The following is a 20,005-nucleotide window of genomic DNA, read 5'->3' on the forward strand; positions in this document are numbered from 1 at the left end:
AATAACAATTTCACTGTATTCTCACTCTACTTCTGTACCAAGGGCCTCTACATGGCATTTGTCTTCAATGACATATTCAACTAAAGTCCAAAGTTTTCATGTTATCTCCTGATCTGTCACCACTCTAAATAAAAGGAAAGCCATGTTTTATGATGATAAAGTTACACATCATTATGAAAAAAATACCATAATATTCAGACTTTTGGAATTCCATGTTTCTGATCAGTTTAATAATTATTCAACAAATATTTATTGCAGACACACTATCATGTATTATACCAAACAGTATGGACAGTAGGACTTCAACAGTGAACAAGATCCTTGCCCTTTGTGTAGTTTACCCCCACTAATCATATAATACCTAGGACTGACAGGGATGCTGCCTACAACCTTCCAATATCCTTGTGTGGATGTTTACACACTCACTCACACACATACACATGCTCATATTTTTCTAGTGGTAAAGCAAAATGGTATCACCACTTGGAAAACAGTTTGGTTGTTTCTCATAACATTACAAATAGCACACATGCAAGTTAGCAATCTCATTTTTAGATAGTTTCCCTAGCAAAAAATATAACTTATGATCACACACAAACCTGTACATAAACCTGTACATAAATCTGCAGCAACTTTATTCTTAATCACCCCAAACTGGGAACAACTTAAATGTCCTCCAACTGATGACTAGATAAACTATGGTTCAGTCATACAATAAAATACTACTCAGCAATAAAAAGGATTGAACTACTGATCCACACGACATGGAAAATGTAAAATGCATTAAGCTAAATCAAAAGATACCTAGGTTGCTTCCAAGTTTTGGCAATTATGAAGAAAGCTGCTATAAACATCCATGTGAAAGTTTTTGTGTGACATATGTTTTCAATTCATTTGAGTAAACACAAAGGAGCATGATTAATGGTTGGATCATATGGTAAGACTGTTGAGTTTTATAAGAAATTGCCAAAGAGTCTTCCAAAACGGCTGTACCATTTTGCATTCCCACCAGTAATGAAAACGTTCCTGTTCTGGCAGGTATGGCTTAGTTGGCTGGGCATCATCCTGCAAACTGAAAGATTGTGGGTTTGATTCCCAGTCAGGGCATGTGTCTAGGTTGTAGGTTCAGTCCCAGTTGGGGCACATAAGAAATGCAACCAATAAATGCTTCTCTCTCACATTGATGTTTCTCTCCCTCTCTATCTCTCTCCCTGCCTTCCCCTTTCTCTAATTAAAACATTTTTTTTTAATTTAAAAAGAAAACAATTCCTGCTGCTCCACATCCTTGTCAGCATTTGGTATTTTCCATGTTTGGGATTTTTGGCCATCGTAATCGATGTGTAATACTTTGTTATTATTTTTCAGTTAAAACTTTTATTTTAAATTAAAAATCTTAAAGGCATTTGAACATGTATTTGAAAATATAAGCATATCTTTCACATTTTAAAAAGTAATATGTGCCATATTCTGATAATAACCTAATATATCATCAATACTGAAAAAGGCATATATTACTTACAGACATCTGTAAATTACCAAGATAAATAACAATCGTGTACTATAAAAATGAAAAGATTAATAAAATGATAAAATTCTGCCAATAAAGGTAATTTAAAAATACTTAGATTCACAAAGATCTTATAGAAAGATCTTAGTGTCCATTTAAATACTCATTTTCTTTGATCAAAGGCAATATATATATTTAAACCTTTTTGTGAAATGTTTAGTTATTATAAGCTTAAGACTACATAAGTGTACTATGGCATATGATTCCTCTAAGGGTTATTCATCTGTTGCACCCATAATATTTTTCTTAAGTTTTTTTCCATATTCTGACTAAGGAAATTAAACTGATTTTGCATGGGTATTAATTTAAACTATAAAAGTAGGATATTTTTCTTTTGTAAGTCACTCATTTACACATAAGAATACTTCAAAAATCATTTGGTATTATGAAAATATTATAAGGCAAATTATGTCTAAAGGAAACATATTTTAAATTTATGGATTACAAACCATATTCTTCCCAGAAAATATACACATACACACATACATCTGAAGCATAAAGACTATATTCAAAAGCATGTTTTAAGAACTTAACTACGAGTAACACTTTATACTGTATTTGTTCTTTTGTTTTTCAATAATTTTAGTTCAAATAAAATACCCTCGGTTACTATTTTTTTTCTGAAAAGCCTAAAGTTCACTTATGACTGCCTAAGGACAACAAACTACCTCCAAGCAATAATTTCCTATCTTGGCATACGAAATATTTGTTTTCCCAACCACCTCTGAACATAATGTAAGAAGTGAAATCAGTAAAATATGTGATTCTCTGTCCTTTTTGACCAAAGTGCAACGACATACAGAAAAAAGTTTAGGTCTGGGTGTTATCCATTGAAAACTTCCCCAGATGCCTAAATCCATGGCATCTACACAGGCAAGAACGGATTTTTTTTAAAGCTGTCAGTTTGAACAGTCACCAATAAAACATACTCTATTGACCAATCTCAGTAGCAGCAACTAAATCAAACAGCTATACTAAAGTACGAGAAAGATCTACTGAATAAAACCAATGGCAGTCTAAAATGTAAGTGCTGATTAATAAGACTGTCATGGCTTATTCAAAGAAACATTAAAATAACAAATCACAGTCTCCTATTACAGCACACACTAAGTCCCCTCTAAAAATGTAGCTCTCAACCAAGTATGATTTTTGCCCCTCAGGACATTTGGCAACATCTAGACATTTTTAGTTGTCACAACTTGAGGGAATGGTGCTAACTGCATCTAGTAAGTAGAAGTCATGGATGCTGCTAAACATCCCACAATGCTCTTGACAGGCCCTCACAAGAAATATCTTTTTTTAAAAAAAGATTTTATTTATTTATTTCCAGAGAGGGAAGGGAGGGAGAAAGAGAGACAGAAACATCAATGTGGGGTTGCTGGGGATCATGGCCTGCAACCCAGGCATGTACCCTGATTGGGAATCGAACCTCTGACACTTTGGTTCGCAGCCGGAGCTCAATCCACTGAGCTATGCCAGCCAGGGCACAAGAAATATCTTGCTCAAAATGTCAATAGTACATATGTTTGAGAATTCCTGCATAAAAATGATATAAGTGTAAGTCCGGAGTACATGTTAAATGAGTGATTAGAAAGTCAAGTACTACTGGGAAAAATATCATACGATAGAGGGAAAGGGGAAAAGGTATGAATTCCGTATGCCCACAAGTTCTTGACCAAAGATGGCATCCTGGCCAATTAAAATTGTCTCTAGGTGCTAAGACAAGCACATAGGTATTCCACCAAAGGCTGAGCATCTCAGCAATTTCCAAATGGAGACAAATAACAGGATGTAACTATCATTTGATTAGCACCAACCATATTAAAACATTGTCCATAGTGTTTTACATGTATTAATTCACTTAGTAATCACAACTACTCTAAATTATAGATGCTTTCATTATGTGAGGGCTAAAATTATAAATTCCTAGAAGAATACACAGAAGAAAATCTTAGTGATTCTGAGTTTGGCAAAGATCTAAAATAACAGAACAAAAGCATGACCCATAAAACAAAAAATTAATAAGTTAAACACCACCAAAATCAAGAACTTTGTACTTTGAAAGACATTATTAAGAAAAAGAAAAAACAATCCATAGAATGGGATGAAATACTTGCAAATCACACAATAAAAATATGTATGCAGCATAAATGACTCTCAATAAGGAGCTCTGACTGGTGTGGCTCAGTGGGTTGGGCGTTGTCCCATGAACTGAGAGGTTGCAGGTTCAATTCCAAGTCAGCGTACATGCAGGGATTGCTGGTTCGGGGTGTGCAGGGGGCAGCTGATCAATGTTTCTCTTGCGTACCAACATTTCTCTCCCTGTCTTCCTCCCTTCCTCCCCCTTTCTCTAAAAATAAATAAATAAAACATTTTTTTAATAATAAGAATTTTTTAATGGAACATTTTAACATATACTTCACCCAAAATGATATGTGCAAATAAGCACGTAAGATTCTCCATGTCCTTAGTCATTAGGGAAATAAAATTAAACTTACTAGAATTGCTAAAATTTAACAGTAACCAAGTGAGAATGCAGAATAACTATAATAACAGATAAGAATGAAAAATAGTTCAACTTTGAAAAGCAGTTTTGAGTTTTAAAAACTTTAATATATAACTATGATATGACCTAGACATCCTACTCCTACACATTTACCCAAGAAAAATGAAAACATATGGCCACTCAAAAGCTCAATTGATCACAAATATTCTTAGTTTTATCTATAATAGCCAAAAACTAGAAATAACCCAAATATTTATCAACAGGCCAATAGTTGAAATGTGGTAAATACAAACAATAAAATATTATTCAGCAACAAAAAGAAATGACCTACTGATACAAAGGACAACATAAATTTCAAAATAACTTTGCTAAGTAAAAGAAAACAATTTTGATAATTTCAGCAAACTGATTTTCAAAAAATTTACGTAGAAGTAGGGGAGTGGAGGAGTAGAAGGTCCATATAGGTCTTGATTTTAAAACAGCCCAATACAAGTCCTATATATTAGTAAGTTGGTAATACAATTCTCATTTTTCTTCAAGTGTACAGACCCATTAGAAGTCCCAAAGAGACAAGTACAACCCTAACTAGAAGGATATTTAAATAGTTTGTACAGAGACCCAAAAACACTCAAGTCCTAATATTATACCCTTAATATCCTGACTCCAAGTAACTCAAATGGGTACACAGTGATTCAGAAACAGCTCATTTTTATGACCCACGAACAACACATGTAACCCTCATTACAGTGAAGCTTACTATTCAACAAACTTAGAGATAATAGGGGAAACAATGTTCCCATTTCTCTAATGAATTTTCACACCAGTAATTCCTCTCCCCATTTCCTAATTTAGTCACTAATATATACCCTGACAAAGTAAGAAAAATGGTTTAGATTTTTCTATTTGCACTCCTGTCCTCCAAATTCTCTGTCACCCTAACCCAATAGAGCTCACATCCCTCTGAAAAGGACAGTTAAAAGGTACCCAGGTGAGCAAGAAAAAAAAGCCACAGAATCAGAACAAAGTTTCCACCCTGTTATGTACTCAAGATGCTATTATGTAGTTAAGAAGGATCCATCCAATACATCTGGCATGTATTCAAGGATAGGCATGTAGTCATTCATCTATTTTCCAGCAGTCTCCCTGACATAAAGACAATCAAAGGTTGCTGTATCTGACTGCAGCAAATTCTCCTTGAATCCTCTTTCCCACTATAATTAACCTACTAAAGTTAGTTGGAAGGGGAAAAGACAAAAGCAAGGATGTCTACAATCACTGCAAGTATTCTCCAAAAATTGCTAATCAATAACAAGTACTGTCCAAAGAAAAGTATCCTCCTAAATGAATCAACTGTTCATTCTGAAAGATGAGTAAACAGGAATTCAACACAGTCTTTCTTCGAACCCAGAAAGAAATGAAAACATCTCTGCTGCAATAAATTCAAGAGGAAATTCAAACTGAGACAAGTTACAAGGGCAGCTGTAAAAGGGTCACAGATCATCTAGATAAAATACAGTAAGTATATCAAGAGTACGAGAATTCCTATCACTCAAAGTAACAAATCCACTAGAAAAACTAGATTCAGTCCAACATGTTTAAGCGTTAAAAAACTGAAGTTATAGTCTAACATTTTATATGAAATAAAATACTTCCATCTTTTTCCCTCTCCTACCTTCCAATTTTAGGTTCTGCCTCTCTAGTGGTATATAAAAATAAAGAATTGAGTGATATTTCACAAATATAATTTCTTAAGTTTGTTTATGTAAGCAAAATATCATGAGTATAAACTAAGAATGTTATATTGTCTCAAGAAAATATAAACACTAATTAAAGAAATCGTTTGATTTCTGTTACTAGAAAAGTAAACGATAATATCAAAAACTAAGGATTTAATTAATGAATCATTTTCACAATGATTAGCTTTTATAATCATTTTAACTTTTCTATTTTGGGGGAAAGTAACTGCATTAAATCTTTAATAGAAAGTTGACTGATTATGAAAGTCTGAGAGTAACCATAGCTGTCCCATACTTTTGACTTGAACCAAATAATACAATGTTTCAGTGCACAGCAAAATATACACAAAAAAGTGTTAAAACTTTTAGTTTATCTGAAAACCAAGGTTTAGAATTTGGCAAAGCCATAGCTAAACCTGTAAGGCTCCATTAAAAACAGTGGTGTGAAACAGAAAAACCTTTAGTAACCAAACTCTGTCTGGGATAAAACTTGATAAGGCACAAAGAAAAGCTCCATCCAGGAAAGGGTTCTAAGGTGCCAGCAACTTAATTATGAAAAAATTTAAAAGGCAGGGCCAATGCTGACTCACATTGATCCAAAGCAGATAGCACTAAACAATAGTTAACTTTTTGGCATGAATAAAAGCCTAATGAGACTACCCACAATACTCATACAAATGACAGCCAAAAAGGTGGTGTTTTGTAGTGAGCGGAAAAGGTTTGAAGGGAATGGGTGTCAGCTTTAAAATAGTTCCTAAAATAGTTGCTTACAAGGCTAAAGAATAAGAGAACTTAAAAAGGCTTTGAATCAAGCTTGGTTCCAGGAAAAGGATACTTTGGCCCCATGTGAAAGCAAAAACCAGCCATTGTAAAACACAGATACCTAGATTTCGTCAGCAGAAGGAAGAGTATTGTTCATCATTTCCCACAAAGGTGGCAGAGCCTTTAACTTAGATTCCTATTTTTTTCCTGGCAGGTAGATACTCTGCAAAAGCAACAAAGCAAACTAAATTAAAAAAAAACTCTTCTGAATTTCAATCCTACAGTCAAAATGCCAACTTCACAAACTCATCAAAGGTCATAGAGGAACAAATGTCCTGTTTTGTTACTTAAACTCATTACCTTCCTCCTAGCTAACCAATACAGAATTTCCTTCTTGTTTTGAGGCTAACAAAATGAGGGCAGTATACTTACAACATACTAGGAACAACAGGCAGTTACCCAGAGTCAAGAAACAAAGAGTTTGATATGATTTTCTAAAATAAAGTGGCACGTAATCCATGTTTTTATTTCTCCATGTGAATTAAGAGCTAAACAAACATTTTTCATTAACAATTTTTAAAACTTTATTTTGAGGTTTTACAAAATAAGAAATGTAATGCTTTGTGAGCATTTATCAAAAATTCATTATTTTTAATTGTTAGAACTATGTTCCCTATCCTAAAACTTTGGAGTCTAAGGTGAGAAAAATGTAAATAATGACTATTATATTATAAGCATTTATGCATTTCCCATTTCTAAAATGTATTTAAAATTGCTTTCCACAAAGTATATGTAACAGTGCTTACAAAAAGTTGTAATTTAATAGAGAAATGTGTGTTAATTCCATACAAGAGCTACAGAGAATAAAATTCAATTGGAGCAGTTCTTGACTAGGTTGATGATTAACTGTAAAGTGTGCTATAAGTACTATAATTCATAACTAATAATAGCAAAAATGACTGGTTTGTGTATAATTTATACACAAAATATAAATATACTACATATGTTACTACTGCTAACCCTATCCTCTTACTAGCAGTCTAACAATGAGAGAAAAAACAAAACAGTAACAACTATTTCTCAAAGATACTATAAATGATTGATACATGTTGCATATGTACATATTATTCTTCCTGTATGTTATGACTTTAGTCCTTATCCTATTAAAATAAGATCCCTCTTATCACTCTAATGAAAATATTCTCATGAAACACAAATACTTCAAATTACTAAATCAATTTTCAATCCTCTTTTCAGTATGTACGGCTTCTCTGGTTTTGAAAATAGTATTATCCTCTATTTCTTGAAACTCTCCCTTCCCTCATCTTCTGAATCAGAATTTAAGTTGGCTGAAGCATGAGAGAGTTCATGACTAGAAAAGAGAAGGAACCATGCACTGAATGCCCAACTGTGCCCAGATACTGTGCTAGATTATTTGCATGCATTATCACATTGCATTTCACTAAAATTATAAACTACATATTATCAATTGCCATTTTACTGATGAGAAAGTTGAAGTACACAGAAATTATGAAATATCCAATACCTCAGAGCTAATAAGTGACTGGAATGGAATTTGAACATGGGTAAGTCCAACCACAAAATCAAAGCTTCTTCTATTAAACCATGACAGACTTAATTTTAGACACTGCTAGAAGAAAATGCAAAACAATCACCTCATAATGGCGGAGGGCAGAAAATTTTTATAAGACCTAAAGAAAAAGAATGACAGATTAAACAATATAAAAAAATTTAATGTTTGTAAGAAGAAAGTCACAAAGCCAATATGTAAAGAGGAAACTGAAGCAAAAAGTCTCTGTAATATTTACAATAGACAATAAGGTAATGTTTCTAAAATATAAACAGCTCTTACAAATCAATAAAAGAAATGTAAACACCCCAAGAGAAGAATTGGGGATAAAGGTCATGATGAGGCATATCACAAGGGAATACAGTGCTCAAAAAATGTGAAAAAATATAACTTCACTATTAATAAAATAATCATGAATTTAAATATATATATTTCTTTATTATCAGAATGGCAAAGATTAATGTAAGAGTTTCAGGAATAGGCATCTACTATGACACTGGTGGGAATATAATCTTACACAATACTTCTAAAGGGCAACCTGTCAAGATGTATCAAAATTTTAAATATGCAATCATTTTAACACAGCAAGTCTACTTCTAGAAGTTTATCCTTTAAAAAAGCGTGCTAAGGTATATGTGCATTAGTGTTGATAATTGACAAAACTAAGGAAATCTATTGCCAATCAATAGAGCACTGAATTATAGCACACCAACAAAATGGATTACAATTTAGCATTAAAAAGCATATTGTATGGAAATGTAAAATGATGTAGCTGCTGTGGAAAAGTGTGTCAATTCCTCAAAAAGTTAAATACAGAATTACCACATAACCAAGTAATTCTATTCCTACTTATATAACCAAGAAGTGAAAACATATGTCCACACAGTAACTTGTTCATGAATGTTTACAGCAGATTTATAATAGCCAAAACAGTAAAAACAACTCAAATATCCATCAGCTGATGAGCAAGTGAACAAAATATGGTATATTCACACAATAGTGTATTATTCAACCACAAAAAGGAATGAGGTAGTACTATACGCTACAACATGGAATAATTTGGAAACACTGCAGTAAATGAAAGAAGCCAGGCACAAAAGGTCACATATTGTATGATTCCATTTATATGAAATGCCTAGAATAGGTAAATCCAGAGAGGCAAAAAGTGCATTGGCAGTTGCCGACAGATGGCAGAATGGGTAAACTGGAATAGCTCATAGGTGTGAGGTATCTTTTGAGGGTGACAGAAATATTATATAATTCAATAGTAACAGTGCTCACAACATAGCAAAAATGCTTTAAAATGGGGAATTTTGTACTATGTGATATATGTCAATTTCAACACTAAAATTTTTAGGAAGGAAACTGACTTGGAGTGGTGAACACAATGACGTATTACAAAACTGTACACCTGAAACACATAAATAAATATAATTATTTTTTAATCCTCACCTGAGAACATGCTTATTGATTTTAGAGAGGAGGAGGGAGAAAAAGAATGAGGGAAACACCAATGTGAGAGAGAAACATTGATCAGCTGCCTCTTGTACACGCTTCAACCAAAGGCTGAAACCGCAACCCAGGCATGTGCCCTGATGGGGAGTCGAACCTGCAAGCTTCCAGTTTGCAAGATGACGCTCCAACAACTGAGCCACCTTGGCCAGGGCTAAAGCATGAAGTGAAGTATATCTACTGATTTTAAAAATGGCCATAATATGTTGTTAAATAAAAAAGCAATTTTAAAAAAGAACAAACAGTATGATTCCACTTATGTGTGTTTATGTAAATAGTTATATCAGTACATACATACTGCCCAGAAACAGATAATGGTACTATACTCATATATATACACTACTAGCAGTCTTGACAACCAGAAAATTATACTCTTCAGTATCATTTTGTTTTTCTTACAAAGAACACATATTTTTTCCAAAAACAGACATTTAAAAAATTACCATCTACAAAGAAAAGTAGACTACTATGACAAAAATACACGGAATAGATTGAACCCAGGATACAATATAATAAGCAAAGATTTTAAGTCTGGGGTCCATAAACCTCAGAAAATCTGTAAATTTGTATAGAAAAAAATTGTATGACTATTTTCACTAACCTCTAGTTAAAATTTAGTACTTCTTTCAAATAGACCTAGATGACCTAATACTATTAATAGTAACTGTGATTTTTGTCACTAACATAAATTATATCACATTATGGTTGTTACAGATATTTCAAAATATCATCTATATCACTACTTCAAATATATATATATATCACTATATGTGTATCTATATGTGTCACTACTTCAAAATCATGGTAGTTAGACTCACTGCTTAATTGTGTCATTTAAATGCATTGATAAAGAGGCACATATCTTAGTGTATCACAAATTTGTTTTTCATATATTCTAGTATTTCAGTATAAAATCTTATTTTTTTATTCACTCAAAATTGTTATTCTAAAAAGGCTCCACAATGTCCTCCAAACCACTAGACTGTTCATACCAACATCCACCCATATCCACCCATGTGTTAGAGGCAAGAAGGAAAATCAGCCATGAGGATATTCTAGTTATTCAGGCATAAATTAATCAAGGACCAAATTCACAAAAAATAGAAGTCATTCCAATTTTAATCAATTTATCTAATACAAAATTCCTAATTTTCTTCCCCAAATTGTCTCCTTCTGATATCTGTTATATCTGACTCATCCTTCACATTCAGTCATCAATATCAATTAAAAGCTTTCTTTTCTATCCCAATTGACACAAATCTATTTCTTGACTAATCACTTCATGTTTAACTCAAATGTATTTCTTAACCCATCACTTCATGTTTAATTTGACTCTTTAAAAAAGAGCCTCCCTCCACCCATTCTGATCTTCGCAAATCATTCTGCAGACCTCAACCAAGTTAACCTTAAATAATTGTTTTCAAACTACCAGCCTGCTCAAAATCACTCAATGTTCCCAATGTCTTTAAAAGTAATATCAGTAATTATATGAATATAGAGACACACAGTAACTATTAATCAAAACTAAAATGAGTGTGCCCTACAAAGTATCATCTGTAACAGTATCATAATATAAAACTCAGACATTAATAAGAGAACCTCAATTTACAGATGTAAAAAGACGCTGCTCTAGAGTTAAACTTAGTAAGAAACTTTAATTCCTTACACAGGCATTCAAACCCCTCCATAATAATCGTTCCTCAATATGCCTTATCAGCCTCATTCCCACTGAAGCTCTGGAAGTTAACCAGAAATTAACTCAATTTCCTTCTCATCCTTGAATCTAGACTCATGCATTTCTGCTACTACATAATTGTTCATGTAATTTCTACCGCCTGAAATGCCATTTGAGTATTCATTTATTTAATAAATAGTTATTAAGCCCACAATATATATTTTACCAAACAGTACCTAGTAGGGGTTATACCAAATACTTGAGTTATAATGGTGAGGCATCTCTGCCCTTAAAAACTCTCAGTCTAATGGAAAAGCGGAGATATAAATCAGGCAAGCACAAGACAGCGTGGTAAATGTTATGAAAGAGGAATGCACGAGATGCTGGGGGAGCACAAAGAACGAGCATAAAGCAAAGACGGGAAGTGTCAACAAGGTTTCCTACAGCAGAGAGAACATGAGGTGAATTATCAAAGAAGTCAGTGAGGCCATAAAATATAAAGTATTGTAAGCACCAATAAAGCATAATCCAGGCTATAAGTCACTCAGTATAGCTAGTCTACGGAATATGTTGCATAGAGAGGAGTTATAAATGATAAAACTGGAGAGGTACACAAGGACAAGATCAAGAGGGGCCTTACATATAATGCTGTGAAATCTCCATTTTATCCTAAAAGCAATGCAGCAGCAGGATATCTTGGAAAGTACACAGGTTTAGGAATTCCAATAACCTAAATCTGAACTTGAGCTCTGACATTTACTTGCCATATATATATGACTTTCAACAAATCTGCCTCTCTAAGCTTCATTTTCCTCAACTATAAAACAAGAATTAATATCAATTTTAATCAATATTAAATCAAGTAGAATTCTAAGAAGTTAATTCATGTAAATTGATATTAAATCAATTAGAATTCTAAGAATTTAGAGGTCAGCAAACTACAGCTTGGTTTGCCAGCAACAAATGGTTTTATATCCTCAAAGAATTGTTGAAAGACAAAAAAAAAAAAAAATAACTACAACGAAGACACATAGGAGATTTTATGTAGGGAAGTTAACCAGTGTCCAATGCCTTTTACGGATTTCTTTGGTGACAACGCATACAAAGGAAAAGAAGTTAAAGTAGCATTAATATACGCTGGAATATAAGCAAGGAGGATGATGCAATAATCCACTAATTGATCCTTTTCCTTCCTGTAAGGATAAATGTGAGACCAACTTCTATGATGCAATAATCCACTAATTGATCCTTTTCCTTCCTGTAAGGATAAATGTGAGACCAACTTCTATGCTTCTTCTCTGTATCCATCCCTTATATGGTTACAAACCTGTATGTACTCTATATGTTATAGCCTTTAATGTTCTTTGTTACTTACCATATTCTGCCTTTATTATTTGCTACTTACTCAGGGTTACTCTCTAACTGCAAGTAGTGTTAAGAGTATTTTGGAGTCAAACATCCCATTTTAAATATTCGTTTTACCAACATTTACAACTTGTTATTTAACTTTATGTCTCCTAATAATAAAAAACAGTAATAGCTAACATATATGAAGTGTTTTAGTTTAGTTTTGTTTTTTACTACGGACGTGCCACATATTATTCTAATCACTGTATAGGTATTATTTCCTTTAATCTTCACAACAATCCTGTAAGACCAGGGCAATTATCTCCCTATTCCAAATGAGGAAAATGAAGCATGGATAAGTTAATTGAGTCTTCCAAGAGCTAGAGAGTAAAGAATCCAAAATTCACATTCTTAACCAGATACAGAATGAGAATTACACTAAATTACAGGATTTTCATGAAGACAAATTTAGATTACATATTCACAGCTTTTTAAATAAAAGTATGGCTTTTCACAGTCCTTAGTACTCAGCAGTCTAATAAATGTTAGTTTCATATGCTGGCAGAAAAGACCATATTCTAAATAACATTTTAGTCTCCAGAAACTTGAGTTACAATAGCTTATAGCTAGTTAACACTTAATAAATATTTATTAATATGACAGATATGCTTTTAGTCATTCTTATAGTGTTTCAAAGTTATTCTGTACACAATTCACAATATATTACTTTATAAATTTATATAGAGGTGCTGCAGAAGCCTGTACTAAATATGAACCTATAGCAAAACATACCCTGTCATTTTTCTAGTTTTGCTTTGTTTAAATATAAACATTAAGACCAGAAAGCAATGAATACACATGTAAAGATCCCAATAAAGTTTTTGTGCAGACATTAAAGCTGGTATATACTAAGTTTAGTCCTACTCTCTTAGCAGTATTTGTAACTGGTATTATATAACTCTGATCTATGTTACTCATTTAGGGAATCTAAGTTATCTGGGAAGAGAAAAATAAGATTCTAAACTGTAAGACTAACGGAGAGAGGTTTTCTCTGCAAAAGACAAATATAAAGAAGACAAACTGTTATGACTTCTATTTTATGTCATTGGTTTCTATTGTTAGTAAATGAATACCGCAAATTACCACATATCTATGCAGTATAAATGAGTCTCTCACAACAGCAAAATGAACTACTTATTTCTTTGAAAACAATTAGAAATAAATTTTATCTGTAATGAGATTTTTTAAATGACAGAAAATTAATGAAAAGTAATAATCCTGCTACACAAGAGAATACAAAACAAAATTCTATTACCACTTTCCAAGTCTGCCTTAAGAGGACATTGGTAGCTAAACCCAAAGTTATTTAACTTCTGAGACTTATAACATGAAGGACATGAATATAAATTCTAAAAAATATTTATCTAATCAGAATGTAGCCACATGGAAAAACAAAGTTTCAAAAATTAAACACAGAGTAATAACCACATCAAATGAAACATACATACCCTTGCCTTGTGGAGCAAAATTTCCTAAGAAGAAAGCTATTCAATATTTTTTAGAAAACTTACAAAAATAAAACTATCAATACTGAAATGTTTTGGGGAAAAAAGTCAGAAAACAGCCAGGTTCAACGTAAACATGTAATTCTTCATTAACCATACCACAAAGGTGTGTTCCTTTCTTTTACATTCTATGATTAGTAGTTCATTCTTGATTTAGTAATCTCCAGGCTTCCTGTGTTCCCCCTCAAACCTAGCTATCAAACTAATCAGAACAAAATTCTCCACACTGTTTTTGTTAGGGTTTTTCAAAATAACCAATATTCTCCATTGCTCAAGAAATCTGGATTATTCCGAAAATCTTCAGTAAAGAATTAAGGGCCCACCATATGTGTGTATGCATCAGTGGGAAGACAATTAGAGAGCATTAAAGGAGTAGGGAGGGGAGGAAGAATATGAGAAGGGAAAAGAGGGGAGAGTGGGGAGGGGAGGCTAGTCCTTTCTCCCAAGCAAGTTAAGCATTATTACTGCCACTCATTAATGGACATAGTCTTCACTTTCCCAATCCATATTTCATACTTTCATCAATACTCAACCCCAACACCCCTTCATAAAAAAAAACACACTCAACAAACTAGAAACAGAAGGGAACTTCTAAACGTGGTAAGAGGCACCTATGAAAATCCCACTGTTAACATCATACTTAACAGTCGAAGGCTGAAGGCACTCCCCACAAGATTAGGAACAAGACAAGGATATCTGCTATTGACACTTCTTCCAACAATGTACTAGAGGTTTTAGCCAGGGAAATTAGGCAAGAATATGAAATAAAATGCTTCCACATTGGAAAAGTACAACTATATTTATACCAAGGACATGATCTTTGGTATACAGAAAATACTACAGAATCCACTAAAAATCCAGTAGAACTAATAAACAAGTTCAATAAGGATGCAAAATACAAAAATCTATACACAAATATTTTTATACACTTAAAATGAACTCAAAAATGAAATTAAGAAAACAATTCTATTTACAATAGCATCAAAAAGAATACAATATTTAGGAACAAATGCAACAAAAGAATTATAAAACATAATATGAAAACTATAAAATATTGTTGAAATAAAGATCTAAATAAATACATGGAGACATCCCTGTTCATAAATAGGAAGACTTACTATTAAGATGGCAATGCTTCCCAAAGTGATCTATAGATCATCACAATTCCTATCAAAATCCCAGCTGGCTTCTTTGCAGAAACTAACAAGCTAATTCTAAAATTCATATAAAAATACATGAGACCCAAAATAGCCAAAACAATCTTGAAAAAAAAATGTTCGAGGACTCACACTTTTCAATTACAAAGCTAGAATAGTCAAGACAGTACTTACTGTCATAAGGAAAATCATATAGACCAGTGGAATAACACTGAAAGTCCAGAAATAAACCCTCACATTTACGGTTAACTGATTTTGGCAAGAGTGACAAGACAATGCTATAGGAAAAGAAGAGTCTCTTCAACAAATGGTACTGGGACAAGTGGGTTCCACATGCAAAGCAATAACGTTAGACTCCCTACATCAGACCACATGTAGAAATTAACTCAAAATAATTAAAGACTTAAATGTAAGAGCTAAAACTATAAAACACAGGACGAAATAGGAGGGTAAATCATTGTGACCATTAAATTAGTAAAGGGTTTCTTAAATATGACACCAAGAGCCTAAATAACAGAAGGAAATATAAGTTAGACTTCATCAAAATGAAAAACTTTTGTTCTTCAAAGGACACCATCAGGAAAGTGAAAAGACAACTCAGCACTGAATGCAGGGAAATATTTACAAATCATATATATGATAAGGGACTTGAATCTATTAATATACAAAGGACTCTTACAACTCAATAATAAAAAGATAAAAAACAACTTTAAAATGGTCAAAAGATCTGAATACACCTCTCAAACAAAGATACAGAAATGGCCAATAAGAAAATGAAAAGACACTCAGCATCATTAGGAAAATGCAAATCAAAATCACAATGAGATGCTACTTAACGCCCCCTAGGAGAGCTGCAATCAAAAAGACAGATAACAAATGTTGGGAAGGAAGTAGAGAAACTGGAGCCCTTATACACACTGTTGATGGAGATGTGAAATGGTGAGGCTGCTTTGGAAAAGTCTGGAAGTTCATCAACAGTTTAAACATCAAGGCACCATATGATCCAGCATATCCTCAAAGAGAACTGAAAAAAACTATACACTCAAAAACTTACACATGAATGTTTACTGCAGAATTTACAGTAGCCAAAAAGTAGAAACAACTCAAATATCCATCAGTTGATAAAATGTGGTATATCTACACAAGGGTATATTATACAGCCATAAAAAAAATGAAGTATATAACAAGAACGAACACTGAAAACAGAGCAATTGAAAGAAGCCCAGATAAAAGACTACATATTATATTAAGATTCCATTTGCATGAAATGTCCAGAAGAGGTAAATATATAGTCGGGGGGGAAAATAAACAGTGATTGCCTAGAAGTAAAGGTGGGGGAAAATGAGAGTTAAAGCTTAAAGAATACAGGATTTAGTTCAGGTGATTAAAATGTTCTAAAATTGTGGTGATGGCTATACAAATGAATATATTAAACACTACTGAGTTATATATTTTAAAAGGACTACTTCTATGGTAAGTGAATTATATCTAAAAAAACTTCTCTTTAAGTAGTCTCTGACCCACTAATTCCATTTTGTTACTCGCTTTCAGAATGTCTGCAAAACAGCTTATACTATAGTGACTTCCACTTGTTTATTGTTTTGAAATAACTAAATTGTTTTACCTGCCTTATTCACAAACTGTAAGCTTCACAAGGGTTTCTTCTACTTCTTTCTTACTTTTCTTTAAAATTTAGCATAATAATAGGAAAAAAAACAGACCCTCAAGGTTTTTAATTCTCAAAGTGTAAAATATTAGAAATATTAACCATGCAGAAGTTAACCAGACTACAGACTACTCCAAAGTCTTCCTGTGGGTAAATACAGATATATATATCTATGTATCTATGCATATATATGTAGATATATAGATATATATACACATAGATAGATATCAAGAGACCTAAAATAGCCAAAACAATCTTGAAAAAAAATGTTGGAGGACTCACACTTTTCAATTATAAAGCTACAGTAGTCAAGACAGTACTTACTGGCATACGGAAAATCATATAGATCAGCAGAATAACACTGAAAGTCCAGAAATAAACCCTAATAATATAAATATATTAATATTTATATATATCAATAAAATTCCCCATATTCCTAACCAAACTCTTCAGAATAAAATTAAGTATAGGTGAACCATAGAGCTAAGGTTTCACTTTACAAGAATCCTAAGAAGTAAGAATAAGTTGTGATTCAATTAAAAATAACATTGTCCAGAAATAAAATACATTTAATGTACGAGAGGTTCAATGTTAGTACAGTTTAAGAAAGTTGTAGTATTTTCATTGTGAAACACTAGCACAAGTTAATAATTAAGCCTTTGTTGTTTACTTGATGATTTTGTTGTTCTTTCTGGGTTAAGGCTCACATATCTTAATCTACAATGACTTTAGAATTACAAACACAGCAAACAAACATAGTAAGGTCCACCTAAGAGATATTTCTTCAAGTATAAATAATTATAATGTTCTATCTCAACAGCAAAAGAAAATTCAAAAATGTGTTTCCCATGAAACTGTACCACAGAAACTAAAACTCAAAGTCAACTGATTTCAAAGTACAGAGAGAAACAACTCAATCAGCCAGAAACCAGTACATCACGATGGCAATCAATAACTGGATAGTAAAGAAGAAACTCATTAAAGGTTATACAATTTAATTATATTCTCTCAGCTATTTCTATCTTAAAATAGCTGAAATTCACTTATCATTCAAACTTATAGAAGAAAGCTCCTGTTCCGTCCTCTTCCTCCTTTGGCTCTACTCTTTTCTTTCCCCTCCCCACAATTTTACTCTTTGAAGATGGAAAGCAATTTTTAAGTATTATAATTCATTTTTAGACATATTTTCAAAAATATATACTATCATCTAAAATAACATCGTCAAAAGCCCCAAGCTGTCCACTCTCTAGAGACTACATTCCCATTCCCCTTGCAGTCAAATAAGACTCTGACAAATTCTCAGCAATGAAATGTGGGCCAATGTTTGTCACTTCAAGTCTGAGGGTTCTTAAGAAATGGTCTGTGGGTAATGGCAGGGCTCAGAGGCCTTAGGGAATAGTGGAGCTGTAAGATATAAGGAGCCTGGGTCCCTCAATTACCACATTCAGGAAAGCCACAAGCCTGCTAACTAGGCACACCTGCGCTGGACTGTTATGTGAGCAAAATGTAAACATGTATGTGTTAAGCTGCTGAAATTCTGGAGTGTATTTATTACCCTAATTAGCATTACCCAAAGTAATACATGCACAAATTCTTATGTATTTCAATTCCCTCTAGTTAAAGACATTTATAAGTGATATTTTGATAAGATTGTTTAAAAGCCCATTTAAGTAACATTACATTTTAAAATCTAAATAATTTGCCACTTTGATTTTGATGTAACATAATTCCTTCAATTTCAACAATGATAGCGTAAGCAGTTCCACTGTTAATAATTTTTTGTTATCCACATATCTTAATATATTAGTTCAGTATCATCTGTATTCATATTTCAGAGAAATTTTTCCTCAACTTTCCCAAATTAAAAAAGTATGAAGTGTTTTAAAATATTAGTGAAAACTACCAAATACCTAGTTAACAGTAAACTTTATTTTTTATTTTTAAAGTATCAAAAACGATCACTTATACCTCTGGCTGGTGTGGTTCAGTGGATTTAGTGCTGGCCTGAGAACCAAGGAGTTGCCAGTTCCATTCTGGGTCAGGGCACATGCCTGGGTTGTGGGTCGGTCCCCAGTTGGGGCCATGTGAGAGGCAACCACACAGTGATGTTTCTGTCCCTCTCTTTCTCCCTCCCTTCCCCTCTGTCTAAAAATAAATAAATAAAATCTTTTTAAGAATTATTATTTATAAAGCCCTGGCTGGCGTAGCTCAGTGGATGGAGTGCAGGCTGTGAACCAAAGTGTCACAGGTTCGATTCCCAGTCAGGGCACATGCCTGGGTTGCGGGCCATGGCTGCAGCAACCGCACATTGATGTTTCTCTCTCTCTCTTTCTCCCACCCTTCCCTCTCTAAAAATAAATAAATAAAATCTTTAAAAAAAAAGAATTATTATTTATAATGTTTAAGGTAAGAATTCTTCCTTTACATGTAACTATGTAGCAGATAATTTTATTTGTTGTAAATGTACACATACCTATAATACACTCACTTTTAACAACACCATGGCATTTTACATTCTAATTATGTTGCCCCTATCATCCTTCCCAAAAATCCTTCACAAATTTGTTGAAATATTAATGCTTTACTGATTTTTTTTAAAAGCTCAACATTGCTGATATAAATAATAATGATATGAAGCATAACTGGGAAACTTGGCATTAGTAAATAAAGATATTGCAAACTTAAACCAATAAAACTTCTCCCATATTCTCTTCACCTTGCCTTCACTAAAATAAATAAAATCATTTACTTAACCTGTGTTGCCTTTTTCTTTAACTCCGTGTCATTGTTTTTTCCACAATTAAAATTAAGTGGACAGCAATTTATTGTACTACTCCACACAGAGTAATAAAAGTGGAAAATTATTCAAAGTTGATAGAAGATATTTTGCTTCCATTCAGGAAAATATTCCATGAGGTTTT

General features: G+C 32.8%; 1 protein-coding gene across 4 annotated transcripts in view; it reads right to left on the bottom strand.

Moving 5' to 3' along the window:
• The window catches only part of CNOT6L (CCR4-NOT transcription complex subunit 6 like), an 85,345-nt gene that overhangs the window by 62,222 nt on the left and 3,118 nt on the right, over positions 1–20,005 (bottom strand). Inside the window, exon 1 of one of the 4 annotated variants that reach the window (XM_045858180.1) lies at positions 3,815–3,913. The exons of the other annotated variants lie outside the window; for them this stretch is intronic. The gene's annotated coding sequence lies outside the window, so the exon portion shown is untranslated. Of the gene's footprint in view, positions 1–3,814; positions 3,914–20,005 lie in introns of those variants that run through there. 4 annotated transcript variants of the gene reach the window in all.

This window comes from Phyllostomus hastatus, unplaced genomic scaffold (assembly GCF_019186645.2).
Source record: "Phyllostomus hastatus isolate PE091 unplaced genomic scaffold, TTU_PhHast_1.1 phas_scaffold_1674, whole genome shotgun sequence".
Taxonomy (NCBI): Eukaryota; Metazoa; Chordata; class Mammalia; order Chiroptera; family Phyllostomidae; genus Phyllostomus; species Phyllostomus hastatus.